This window comes from Piliocolobus tephrosceles, chromosome 8, assembly GCF_002776525.5.
Source record: "Piliocolobus tephrosceles isolate RC106 chromosome 8, ASM277652v3, whole genome shotgun sequence".
NCBI classification, from domain to species: domain Eukaryota; kingdom Metazoa; phylum Chordata; class Mammalia; order Primates; family Cercopithecidae; genus Piliocolobus; species Piliocolobus tephrosceles.
Genome location: NC_045441.1, coordinates 42,438,958 through 42,444,094, shown reverse-complemented (window position 1 = coordinate 42,444,094; position 5,137 = coordinate 42,438,958). Strand labels below are relative to the sequence as shown.

The 5,137-nt window shown below is 39.4% G+C and overlaps 1 pseudogene across 1 annotated transcript; it reads right to left on the bottom strand.

Moving 5' to 3' along the window:
• Positions 1-3,916: 3,916 nt before the first annotated feature.
• Positions 3,917-4,619, bottom strand: LOC111555721 (annotated as a pseudogene). Its single transcript, XR_002735622.2, has one exon. The product of XR_002735622.2 is annotated as a ferritin heavy chain pseudogene (transcript).
• Positions 4,620-5,137: the final 518 nt, after the last annotated feature.

The window sequence follows — 5,137 nt, the reverse complement described above, 5'->3', positions numbered from 1 at the left end:
GGAGACAGAGCAAGACTGCAGCTGGGGACACCCACGTGTGTTTCTCCAGAGGAAGTTTTTCTACATGATGACTAATATCTCACACACATTTAGGGAATTCTATGCATTTGAGAGAAAGGAAAACAGGAAAATGAAGGAATCATGGGATGAGGCTTTACCTGTTTAGGCATTCTTGCCAATAGAAAACTGACAGTGAAATCATGAAGTTGATACTTTATTACCTTTGTTATCTGCGTGAGACATGTATAAGCAAATGAGACAACCTACTGACATCGTGGGATTCCCTGGTGGTTTGCCTAAAATAACTTTGTTTCCTTAAACCTTACTCTCTATTTTAGAAAGTTGCAGATTGCTTGAGCCAGTCCTGCTGTTTTGCTTCCTGTGATGCTTAGGTTCAGGACTCAGATGAAGTGACAGTTTTGGACAGGGCTGGGACTTCCCACAGGGCACTGCTTTGCTAACCCAGGGCTTTCTCTTCTGCCTTGGCCAGGAAAACTGTGACCTTACCTGCCGCTCAGCCTATGAGACCTAAGACCAAAAAAAAATGGGTAACATTTACTTGGTGATATTTTGGGGGAAAACTAAAATCTTACTTCAGACATTATGAACATTAATATGGCAAATTATGGAATGATGTGAAAAGATGATACACTCCACACTAGATACTACTGAATGATTTCCAAAAACTACCGAATAAACTGCGTAAACAATTCATTTAAAAATGTGATTAATTCTTAAACTTCAACATTATTACAACTTCTACATCTCTGAAAAGCAATAGCCAAAGTTAAGTATATTGAGTCATTTTTCCATGTCATAAAAAACAACTAAAGAAATAAAGTTAGCAGGATAAAAGGAGGCAGAGGTCACAGAAAGACAGAGGAAGTGGAGTCAATGTGTAGTGTTTTCCATTTGGCACCTGGTATAACCAAGCACATCTTTTTGAGTGTGAGTCAATTCCATTAAGAAGAATGATTCTAACACTAAAACTGCTGCAAGTCAGATTCCCTTCCAATAGTGTGGTCTATTTGTGGAATTCTGGCATCAGTAGTTTGGCGTTCTCTTCTCTGCTGTTCCTGATGACCTTTTTGGGCCTCTCTTGAGGATGAATGCTTCTGTGTCACAGACACTAGGAGGAAGAAGAGAAAGCAAGCATTCCACCGTGTGCCTGTCCTAATTCCCGACATCTGCAGACCCAGCTGAAAGCACCTGGATTCTTATTAGCTATAAGACTTGGAGACAACTATAAACTAAAAGGTAGAGTGTTGTGAAATTTGAAGCACAGGTACCCTCCAGAGAGTCACAGTGCTTGTTAATGGGTAACATGCATATTCGAGTCCCTGTATTATTAAACCAGATGCTGTGGTGTGATTCAGGGACTACATTACAGATGCATCTTTACAGTCATGAGAAAACTAAGCAGCCTGTGCATTTTCAGTGAAATTTCTGTATTCACCTTGCTCTCCTATTTAGAACATATCAAAAGCGAACATTCCATTGGCAGCAGTGGCTGAAAAATGAAAGGTCAAACAAATGAATGGACCATGAATGTTGTCAAAAAAAATCTCAGAGTGTGATATGGAAATCTGATGCCTTTTCCTATAGAAATGTTAAAGAAGAGGGTAATTGTCAAAACTGAGTAAGTCTCTTTAATCTTCAACTTCTTTTCAGAATGAAGTTACCAAGACTCAAAGAAAAAATAATTTTCTGAAATTTTACCTTTTAAATATGCACATATGCAAAACTGTGAGGAAGAGCAGATGGAAAAATAGTTGAACATATATGACAGAGAGTTGATTACCATATATATTACATCTGGATGCATTACATATCAATAAGGAAAGATAAACTCCGTCATAAAAGCTGTCAAGGGACACAAATGTAAATTCACCCCCAAAATTATCCATTCTATGAAAAATTTTCAATCTTATTAACAAGTTCTGGACTCACTAAAACAACAAGATCTTAGGCAAATCAATTATGGGAGATAAAAGTGAAAACCAACTAATATTGTTTTTAAAAATATCTCTTATTCATGTGAGGAACTGCACACACTAAGATGGTATTTTTGGTGTAAATTGTAACATTTACAGAGGATACTTTGCAAATCAGTTTGAAACCCTCTCACTTGTTTATACATTTGATGGGGCAATTTCACATACAGAATAGTTGTAAATATCACAAAGGTTATATTCAAGTAGATTCACAAAAGTATTTCTTATTTTTTATGGTAACAAAGTATTACAAACCTAAATAACCAGTAATAAGGGCTTGAATCATTCATGATGACCATAAACTATGTTGTAATTCTTAAATCATGGGATGATTTAGGATGATTCTAGAACATTTAAAATGATGACATGCTACATTGTGAACAAAATAGATTTTAAAAGTAAAGGTAATATATAAATCCCATTCATTATGTTTTTAACTCATATGTTTTAGAACTATGTTGTTAGGTATATAAAAGTTCATAATTATACATCTTCAACTGTTGGTTTTGTAGCCTGTCAGAATTACATCCACATAATTTGGCTAAGGGACGTACAAAACTTCCCTTAGCTAAACTCTGTAGAATAAATGTTACGCTTTCTAAACCGGATCATCTGAGGAGAGAAACAGCTTGACGGGAGTCATTCAACTGTAAAATACACAATTCAGTGATCTTACACATCATCTAAGAACAGATTTGAATATTAGTGAAATTGAAGCTGAAGATGTAGCCCTAAACATTCAGATTCAGAAGGCATGGCTTAGGATCTAGCCATTTTATAACCTTGTCAAGTGATTCTGTAGTCTTAAAATGGTAAAATAAATGAAAAATAAGTGAAACACACTGTGCTAGATGATTTTAAGGTAGAACCTATCACAGTCCACCTCTCTTTTCCAAGCACTTGTATAAATACTTAGAAGCCGCCTTTAACTAATTTTCACACCTCACATAAGTACAAATGCTGTTAGTAACCATGAAGCAAAAATGAGAGTAGATTCCATACACTTGTGGAATTCCTACCTCATCTCTTAGAATACCTCTTATAGGGCCTGTGGTTTAGAGACAGGAAAGACCTACTTCTCTCGCAAACATTTTCATGGTGAGGACTCCACAGGGACTCAATTTCTCTCATACACAAAAATGCTCATTCAAACTAGATGCATCTGTTGGTTCAGGTTTAAAAAAACAGATATAAGATTGTGGTTTATATGATGACAGGTATTTTGAAGCATCAAATATCAACTCCAGTTATTTACTCATATCTGGGCTATTCTCAGTTCATACCATGAATGACGGTGAAAACTTAATTTTATCCTAAATCAAGAAAGTAACTTTAACAAGTGAATTAAGTGCTAGTTTATTTTGGTGGAACTACTCTTTTGGAGAATATTTTCTCATCAGTCTACTTCCTTTATGAAATGTTCTTAACATCTTACTGAAGATAAACTTGGTCTTGCCTCCTTTAGTTCTCATAAATACTTTTCTGGGCCCAGCGTGGTGGCTCACACCTGTAATCCTAGGATTTTGGAAGGCTGAGGTAGGTGGATTGCCTGAACTCAGGAGTTCGAGACCACCCTGGGCAACATGGCAAAACCCCATCTCTGTTAAAATACAAAATATGCCTGGCGTGGTGACATGTGACTGTGATCCCAGCTACTCAGGAGGCTGAGGCAGGAGAATCACTTGAACCTGGGAGGCAGAGGTTGCAGTGAGCCGAGATTATACCATCGCACTCCACCCTGTCCACCCTGGGTGATAGAGTAAGACTCCTTAAAAAAAAAAAAAAGAAAGAAAACAATAATTTTCTGTACCTCAGTTGTGAACCTCATTCTTTTTTTTTTTTTTTTTTCTGGGTACCAAATTTCTTTATTTGAAGGAATGGTACAAATCAAAGAACTTAACTGGATATTTTGGTACAACTTATAGAAAAGGTAAAGGAAACCCCAACATGCATGCACTGCCTTGGTGAACAGGGAAGTCACCCCATGGCTCTGGGGAAATTAGCCAGAGGCTTAGCTTTCATTATCACTGTCTCCCAGGGTGTGCTTGTCAAAGAGATACTCTGCCAAGCCAGATTCGGGTGCTCCCATCTGGCGCAAGTTGGTCACGTGGTCACCCAATTCTTGATGGCTTTCACCTGCTCATTCAGGTAATGTGTCTCAATGAAGTCACACAAATGGGGGTCATTTTTGTCAGTGGCCTGTTTGTGCAGTTCCAGTAGTGACTGATTCACATTTTTTTCCAAATGTAAAGCACACTCCATCGCATTCAGCCTGCTCTCCCAGTCGTCATAGTCTGGTTTCTTGATATCCTGAAGGAAGATTGGGCCACCTAGTTGGTTCTGCAGCTTCATCAGTTTCTCGGCATGTTCCCTTTCCTCATGAGATTGGTGAAGAAAGTATTTGGCAAAGTTCTTCAAAGCCACATCATCGCGGTCAAAGTAGTAAGACATGGACAGGTAAACGTAGGAAGCGTAGAGCTCCAGGTTGATCTGGCGGTTGATGGCGGCCTCTGAGTCCTGGTGGTAGTTCTGGCGCACCTGCGAGGTGGACACGGTCGTCATGGCGGAGGCTAAGGACTGGCGGCGGCGGCGGTGGCTGCGCGTCGCTGGAGCAGCGGCGGGAGCCTTGGGGCGGTCTGAGGACGCGGTGAAGAGGTGACGGAGGGCAGGCTATGGGCGGCCGGCCGGGATGGGGGGGACGAGCGCCGGGTTCCGTCCAAGAACTGTTGAAGCAGGAAACCCCGACGACCCTCGGGGAAGAACGTCTGTGAACCTCATTCTTAATCTGTTTTATATCATGTCAGCTCAAATCCTGCTGGGTCTCATGGATATTTTCCCTCGTTCTCACCTCTATGTATGACAACCACAAAAACGAAAGCCCTTTGAAGGCAGAACCTTTGTCCAATGTCTGTCTGTGTGCCCTTGATATGGTAGCAGAATGACTTTACAGTAGTCAGTGAATGTGCATAAATTTGGTTAACATATGCTTGAGTTTAAAAAGTATATTTGCCCAATTTGAAATAAGTGTGAATAAGTTATAGTCTCATTCAAAATCTATAACCTAGACTTCAGAAGCAGAAGTACTTTAAATTCATACAATAAATCCCTAGAAAGGGTTATAAATGCAAAGGGAAATTTTAGGC